Here is a 9,227-nt window from a genome sequence, read left to right as displayed (position 1 = left end):
AGCCCTTATATACAGGCCCGTAGATGGGCCTGTATAAGCAGGTCTACAGCACAGGGCCCCCTAATTTAGAGAGGGCCCAATTTTTTTTTTTTTTACTTATTATATATAAGTTAGTAGCCCAGCCCAATTGCCCAAGTTAGTAACCATATATACCTTTTTAACTTAAAGAGTTAAAGTTAGAGAGGAAGATGAAGAGTTTTGTTTTCTAAGGATTCTTTTATTAATTTATTAATTTATTAACGTTTAACGGTAATTTTTTTAATTACCATTAAAACAACTTCTCTTATTTAAGAATTATAATTTCTTTCTTCTTTTATTTGTTTGATCTTGTATCGAAATGTTATTGTCGATTCATATATAATACTTCGCATTTTTGGTTTATTATTACGTTTTGCACAGGGCCCCCAAAATGTCTAAGACGGGCCGGCTTATATATATATATATATATATAACTTAGTTAATGGTTAATTGGTTAATTACAAAACTAATCCAATATTAACCTAATTACTTAAATAAATACCAATAGTATTTATTCTATGCAATTAATTATAATTAGATTAAATTCAATTACCCCAATTAAATAAATAACACTAATCCATAAATTGATGTATTGGTTTAATTATTTATTTACCGAATATAATTTTATAAATTAATTAATCACATTCCGCAAACTAATTAATCTATATAATAGACAACTCCCAAGTCCATTAATCAATTACCTTGATACACAGTATCAATTGATCGATTAGTCAACTACCAATTAATTACATTGACATTTTACTGTCAATTAATCAATCAATTTTATCTCTCCAATGTAGGGGTAAATTACATACGTGGTGTACAATCTTTACCTGTTTTCACACTTTGGTGTACAATCAAAATTTTTTCACACAAAGTGTACAATCTTTTGGTAACCTCACACTAAAGTGTACGACCGGTAAAAATGACCGGTCAATGCAAGTCAACGTTGCCACGTCAGCATTTTGACCACTTTAAAAGTAAAAAATTTACACCCTAATATTGAATTACTAAAATACCCTCATCCTTTCCAAATTGAAAAAAAACTAGAACTCACTCTCTCTTCCTTTATTTTCTGTATCTCATCTCTCTCTTTAACTCTTCTCTCTCTAAAACCTTTCAATCTCTCCCTAACTTTCAATCCCTAAAAGCCTCATTTCTCAAACCAAATAACCTGATTTTGTTGTTATATATGGAATATCATACACGAACCATTAATTAACTCCTGTTGAATGTACAGTTTGATATACAAAAATATTATGGAGATAGAGAGAGATAAGTAATAACACAATAATGATTTGAATCACCTTAATGATTATGGCTCAGAGGCCTTGTATTTATAGTGAGCCAATAGTAGTTTGTATAGGAATACAATACACAAATATAAACGTATTGAAACTCTACCTAGCTAGGGTTATAGATAAATTGAAACTCTAACTAGATAAGAATCTATTTACAGAGATAATAGGAACATTATCTCTAACAACTCCTCCTCGATGTCTTCTAAAACAATTATTTTCTATAAATTATTCTATTTTTGTCAAACCTTTAATTTGACTAATCAATTCTAAGCCCAGCTTTAAATTCGTCTTCTTCATCTGTAATTATAATTCCTTCCTCATCTCCTAAATAAATATCCTCTCTTAAATCGTACCCAGATGTTAGAGTCCTTTTATTTGTGGAAGTTTTCATAATCAAGAACATGAAAATGATGAGATGAGTCCCTCTACATCTCCAACAAGAAAAACTAAAAAGAGCAGCAAAGATAATAAGAATCCATATTCAACTCCACGTCTAGACAAGTTTTCTGCACTTTTAGCTGAACTAGGCAGCAGATTTATTCACAGGTTGGTTCTCAAGATATTTCTTTTGTTCGTTTCGTCTACTCTAGCTCAAACGACTGCGTTCCGGTCATAGTCAAGATGAAAGATCAACCTAAATCTCCTTTACATCATCATCATCATCAAGGTGCCAAAGATAAAACATCATGTCAATTCTTGGAGAGGTTGCCAATACAAGTTAATCAAGAGTTGGATAATAATAAAAATATGATGAAAGAGAATAAGAAGAAGGGGGTATTCTTTTAGACAGAAAAGTTAGAGAGAGAAATGGAAAGATAGAGACATTGAAAGCTTTGCGAGAGAGAGAGAAGAGTTAGAGAGAAATGGAAAGATAGTGAGATGAGATATAGAAAATGAAGGGAGAGAGAAGGTGAGTTCTATATTTTTTTCAATTTGGAAGGGAGGAGGGTATTTTAGTAATTCCATATTATAGATGTGAATTTTTAAAATTTTAAGGTGGTCAAAATGCTGACGTGGAAATGTTGACTTGCGTTGACCGACCATTTTTACCGGCTGTACACTTTAGTGTGAGGTCACCATAAGGTTGTACACTTTAGTGTGAAAAAATTTTGGTTGTACACTAAAATGTGAAAACAAGTAAAGGTTGTACACCACGTATGTAATTTACCCTCCAATGTAGTAATCTATTTGCTAAGTGTTCCAAATGGATTCATCCCATCAGTATAAAGACCAAGTTTAAGATTCCTGACTTTCCTACTGAAGTTTGGAAAAATTCGATGAATGTTTCTCCATTGTGGAGAATTGGCTAGATGTCTGTTAAGAATTACACCTTAATAATTTTGCATTATTTTTCTTCAGAAAAAACCATTGAAATCTTAGTATGATTTGAAGATATACCTTAGTTGGAGTCACTTTCTTACTTGAACCTGAAGCATTCTCCTTTCTCCTATAACGAGACATTCCGCACCTTGGACCCTATGCATATGTGCATAATCATTTCGATACAACACATAATCATTTGGACATGTATGATCTTCCCATACTCTATACCAGTGGGGCACATAAGTTTCTTTGCCTCGTAGGTAGAGATCAGAAGTTCGTTCCCTTTGGGAAGCATTTCTACCAAAGTTTCCAACAACTACGTCCAACTATGGCTCATCTTTAAGTTGAATAATTTAAGGACGGATGAAACTTCAGTGAATCTTATACAACCTTGATATAATAATTTCTCGATAGCTCTCAAGATAGTTTCATACATACGAGGACGCTACATCATCCAACATCTTGTTAATCATTTCCCACTCCACTTTATTATCGTCATCAACTTTAATATCATTGATTTGACAACGAATAACACCATCCAGATGACTCACAGACTAAGTTGAGCTTTTTGCATTATCATACATCGCACCATGCCATGTCCACCTTGTATAGTTATTTTTAAACCCGTGATAGACTAAATGATGCTTAATGTCACCTATGTCACGATAACCACTCGAATTATTGCAATCATAACAAGGACAAAGAAATATATGTGATTTATTCTCTTATTGGTGTTTAAGAGAAACTTTACTAAACTCCTCAATCCCTATAGGTACCTTACATTTGTTCGAACACCATATATCCAACTTCGTTCAATTTTCGACCACTAAAAACAATGCAAAATAAAGTTTTTAATGAGTTAAATAACATATTATGTTTCATGTATGTCCTTAAATGCAATGTTTTGGGAGTTCATGCACTAAACTTGATATTTTACCCAATTAAAACTATGAATAATAAAATTGGAAGAAAAGAAACTATAGAATTCCAGGACTTTTGGGGGTTTTACATTAAAGAACTAGTAAGGAAGGAAGTGCGAGCCATTAGAATACTTTGAGAGTGATGTTATTTGTCTTCTCATGCCCCAATTCCTGATCTGAATCTTTAGAAGCTTTCTTGTAAGCAAGTTTGGTTGAAGAGCACATCTTTAAAATTAAAAACTTCAAGCAAAATCTATCCATAAAAGTCAGTATAGTAAAAAAATAAAGATAAATCTAGAAGACATGAGACAAAAAGATACTATCCCATCTTGAACAAAAATATTTTACATGACTTTTCATTTTTATTCAAATCATCTCCCAAATACAATACCTTAGGCCTCACGGCTTTAAAACTCATCTTCATGTATTGGATTATCATCTTACTAATAAGCCTCAATCATTCCCTCTCCATTTCCGATGTGGGATTCAATTCATTCCTGCCCCATCACCATCCCTTAAGACCGCTCCTTGCTCAGACCTTCTACCGCGGCGCCACCCACTCCGAACCGGGTCGTTACAGCTACAGTGCTAATTGATTCAGAGCATAATATAATTCAACCTTATGTTCACACCCTCTTGAATAACAGTTAAATACATAATTGGAACCGCACAAATGCATCGGTCCAAAGCCAGTAATATTAATCATTTTCACTTTAACCCAACCCAATAATTCAAACCAAATCTAATAAATTTTATTGACAAGTTAACCTCACTGGTACTCGCCACTACAATTATTTGAAAATAAGTTACAGATTCTGATGATAAATCAAAAAACCATAACCAGACCTACAATATATAAAATCAAACAAACAAATCACACTTAAAACAATGAAATATAGCCTTAATTTGTGTTAACAAGGCGGCATATCCAGTGGCGGCTTCAGCATTTGGCCTGCTGTTGTACGACCGTTCTTGATTATGAATGCCATCTGCATACCCCATGAGAAATGTCGCTCCAAATGACAGTGCATATACCATACCCCTTTTACATTAACATTAACATTAATTAGAAATTGATTCAATATTTGTAAACATTTAATTATAAGATATCTTACCAGGGTTTTCGGCCTTGAATCTTATGGTAGCCCACCCTTTTTTAGGGACAGCAATTGTATTTTGCAGAGGAGGATCAACTAAATTATAATTCAATGGATCTTTCTCTTTATCAAAGTTTCCAAACCCCCATCCAACCACATAGAAACCAGTTCCATGGATATGCATTGGATGATCATTACCAGAAAGCAAATTAGTCCCTTGAAAAACAATCTCCACCGTTGAATTAAACTCCAGAACTTTCACTTGTATATCCCTAGTCGGCGTTTGATAGATAACCGGAATATCATCCCCCGTGAAATTGTAATACACCGGCGGTTCGTCTGGGAATTCGTCGCCATAAATCCCACTAATGTTGTTATAATAAGCTTTAAGTATATCCATAGATGTTGGAGGGCTAAAGCTTATGTTATTCACACTAGCTGCAATTCTAGTACCGTTAAATGAATTCATAGAAACGGTGAAAAACAATGGAGTAGTTATGTTTAGTGGAACATTGATGGGATGATCGGAATCCGCTAGACTTGTGAGGTTTCCGGTGAAATATGCGGAGGAATTGGTGTCGTTGAAAGGAGGAAGGTAAGGTAAAACAAGAGGTTGATCGGTGTAATTGCCGGAATATTTGAGGATGGCGGTGGTTGTTGTGTTGTCAAATTCTACACCATCAGCACTGGAATAAACTCTGGAAGCCATGTAATATTGATTTGGTGTTTGGTTTGCTTGTAAAAGAAAATCAATGGTTTGTCCAGGTGATATTGCTATGTAATTTGATACTAAGGGTTTCGTGTAGCTCCCGTCTGTGCCGACCACCGTGATGTTATGATTCGCTATGGAGAAGAAAAGTATGTCTTGTAGAGCCGCGTTTATTAACCGGAGAAGATAGGTTTTGCCGTGATCCACCGTCAGTTTGAATGTCTCTGAATGCATTTAACAATTCATGTAACAAGATTTTCAAAATTATCATATTTAATGTTTGACCCATTTTATTATAATGCCACGTATTTAAAATTGATTTGCTTTTACGTTATTCTTTTTTAAGTTTAGTGCCATACTGTGATTATTAATAAAATTCAGTGGGCATAGATATAATTTATGCTATATATAATATGATTGTAAAGTTGAAAATTGTGTATGGCAAAATGCAGTTTTATTATTGAACAACAATGAATTAAAGATCAATTTCGTCCGAAAAGTTCACAGATAAATCCAGTTTAATCCAAATCGAAGTTTAGATATCAACTCGGTTTTAAAGTTGATAATACTTAACAAATTAATTCAAATAAAATAAATTTCAATATTTTTTTTTTTTGTTATATTTAGGTTAATATATCAAATACTGAGTTAGCTAAAATAAATTGGTGTACCAAGTTTGGGGCTAAATTAACTCATTTCCAATAACAATAATACATATTTATAGATTATATATATATATATATATATATATATATATTTATATTCTTTTGTTGACATTTTGTTTTCATTTGTAGATAAAATTATATTGTCTTCATATAGCTTAAACTTTTTTTAAAGATGTAGTTTGAATTTAGATGAGCTATATCAATATTACTTTAACTTTTTGGAATAATGAAATATATCCTATTATATAGGGCAAATTACCAAAAAAATATATTCGTGGTTTGCTTTATTTGTGAATAGAGGTTTGTGGTTTAAAAGTTTGCAAATAGAAGTATATGTGGTATGTTTTTTTTACAAAACAAAGTATTTAAAATTAAACTTTTAAGTAATTGATGATAATTAAAACCATTTTTTAATATATTTTTAATTACATTTATATATTGACAAAATAAAAATTCCAAAATCAAATTACAACTGTATAAAATGAACTTAAATATCAATTTAGTTCATAAACTATCAGATTAGTAAAAAAACGTTAAATTTCAGCATATTATTTATTATTTCAATTTAGGAAATTGTTTTTTCGGGGGTTGTGTTTTGCTGATATGTAAGAATAAATTTTTTAAGATAAAAATATTTTTAGTTGTAATCAGAACTTAACTATATAATTATAATACTTTGTTTTGTAAATAAAACATACTACAGACTTTTATTTGTAAACTTTTAAACCACAAGTCTCTATTTATAAATTAGGTAAATTACATGCATTTTTTCGGTACTTTTCTCTATTTAATATCTTTTTCTTACAAGAATGAATGTGTGATTTTCATATTCCCACAATTACCAATGATAAAATAAAATTGTTAAAATTAAAGTATAAGCTATGAAACTTAATGTTTTGATTTTTGTTTCACAATTTTTTTTGTAATATTTATTTGGGTAAATAATTATAAGGTCATTGTATTTTTACTTAATACACTACTTAGTCCCTGCATTTTTAGAAATAATTATATAGTCTCTAAGTTTTTGTTTTTGTTAACTCATTAGTCCTTATGCTTGGGTCAATGGTCAAACTATACTAAATAAATTTTAAAATACCAAAATTACACTTTACTTTATGTTTTAATAATAAAACATCTGTTTTTCCTATTTTATATTTTTTTTCTCTTTTTCCATACATAATCACAATCTCTCAAATATAAACTCCAATATAAAATAGTTGATTTATTAATTTTTATATAATTATAGAACTTTAATTTAATAGCGTAAAATTTATTGACTAAAAAAGGAATGAAAAATATTTTAAAAATAATTAAAATAGGAGTAAGACTATCATTGTAAAAAGTTTTTACAATTCTAATAAATTTTACGAATGATGAAAAGAATATGATTTTTAAAAAATTATAAAAATTTTATAATAATATTTAATGTTAGTTTAAAGATATTATATTAACAAATAAAGAAAAAAAATACAATTAATGATACATTTTTTCTAGTATATCAATTTCGATGTGTATGTAGTTCAAAAAATTTATTAAAATTAATTATATTAATTTTGAAACTAAAAGATAATTTTTTTTATTTATAGCTAGGGGCAATTTTGGACTTTTATTTACAAAAACAAATGGAAGGACTAAAGAATAATTAAGATAAAACTTAATGACCTTATAATATAATATAATGGATTTACTAGCGTGTTAAGTAAAAATATAAGGATCTTATAATTATTGTATTTGCAACTTTAAGAACATAGTATATATTTTGATAAGCATGTGATCAAATGGTTGAATTAGTGTAAACCTGAGCTTGAGCATGGATAAAGATCACCAGGCTGTCCATTTATAGTGTAGGCATCAGAGATATTTGGATCGACCCCAGATGCAAGAAAGTCATCATAAAGTTTCCATATATCTTCTTTCCACCACTCTCCTGCATTTTAATAATCCATTAGCTACTATCTTCTTTTAATTTAATCATCACATCATAAATCTTGACTTTATTTTATTAATTAATTAATATATATATATATATACCTAAAATGATAGGTGCTACGTCGTCTGCGTCAGGCTTAGAAAAAGGGTACTTGGTCCGATTCGTATACGACTATACCACCGTAGACGGTGGCACGTGACCAATCACTATGGGCGTGCCACCATAAAGTTCCTTCTTCTGTTGATAATAGAATTGTTTGATTGAACCTTCGTCCTGGTTGGATAGGGCATTGGGTGATATATTCTGGACCATCCGACCATGGGTTTCTCGGTTGGTTCACACCATGCCTACCAAATACATATTTTAATTATATATTCATATACATAATTAATTGGTTTCAGTAAACTACTGATTTTTAAATAAAAGTTTATTTAGGTGAAATATTTTTCGGTCATGTTTGATTATATTATCATTTGTGACACTCTCACACGTAAATACCCTTTTACTTGAAGCGTGTAGAACACATGTACATTTTACGACGTATTGGAATTTTATTAACATATAGATTTGTCAAGATTCGAACTCTCGACCATTTTTTTTTAAAGTATATGATATCATATTAAATAATTGTAAGTATACCAATGAATGGTGATATTATGAGTGCTATTGTTGACAACATCCACAACTATAGTATCTCCTCTGGTAGCGTATAGTGTTGGCCCAGGAAATTCACCATTTACGGTCATTATGTTTTTTGTACCGCAAAGCCTTGTGTATGGAACATCTTTCACCTGCAATGCAAGACCAATGTAATTACTAAAATATAAACTAATTGCTTGAAGAAAGGCCTGGAATGAGTAATATAACTTTTTCCTTTTAATTATAAATTTAATGAAATGATAAGATTTTTAGATATTATTTTGATTTATTTATCAGAAATGCATAAGATTAGTTACCTGGAAGGTATGGTAATGCACTAATGCTTGGGAAGAGAAGAAAGTAAGAAGCAATAGAGTCAGAAATAATAGAATATTTGACTTCATTTTGTTTTTGTTAGGGAAAAGAGAGAATATGAGAAACAAATGCATTCCATCTGTTTATATAGATATTTTCTTAATGCAAAATAACAAAAAGAGTAGGTCGAAATTGTATGTATGGTCCAATCATAATCGATACGAAATCTTCACTTTTCAAATTTAAATTTTCCTTTGGCATAACACCCAAATGGATCCCTAAACTATAGTTTCAAAGTTAATTAGAATTT

General features: G+C 30.5%; 1 pseudogene; it reads right to left on the bottom strand.

Moving 5' to 3' along the window:
- Window positions 1–3,705: 3,705 nt before the first annotated feature.
- LOC136200623 (laccase-14-like) lies at window positions 3,706–9,010 on the bottom strand (annotated as a pseudogene).
- Window positions 9,011–9,227: the final 217 nt, after the last annotated feature.

The sequence above is a fragment of the Euphorbia lathyris genome, chromosome 7 (genome assembly GCF_963576675.1).
Source record: "Euphorbia lathyris chromosome 7, ddEupLath1.1, whole genome shotgun sequence".
Taxonomy (NCBI): domain Eukaryota; kingdom Viridiplantae; phylum Streptophyta; class Magnoliopsida; order Malpighiales; family Euphorbiaceae; genus Euphorbia; species Euphorbia lathyris.
This window is presented reverse-complemented; position numbering and strand designations above follow the sequence as displayed.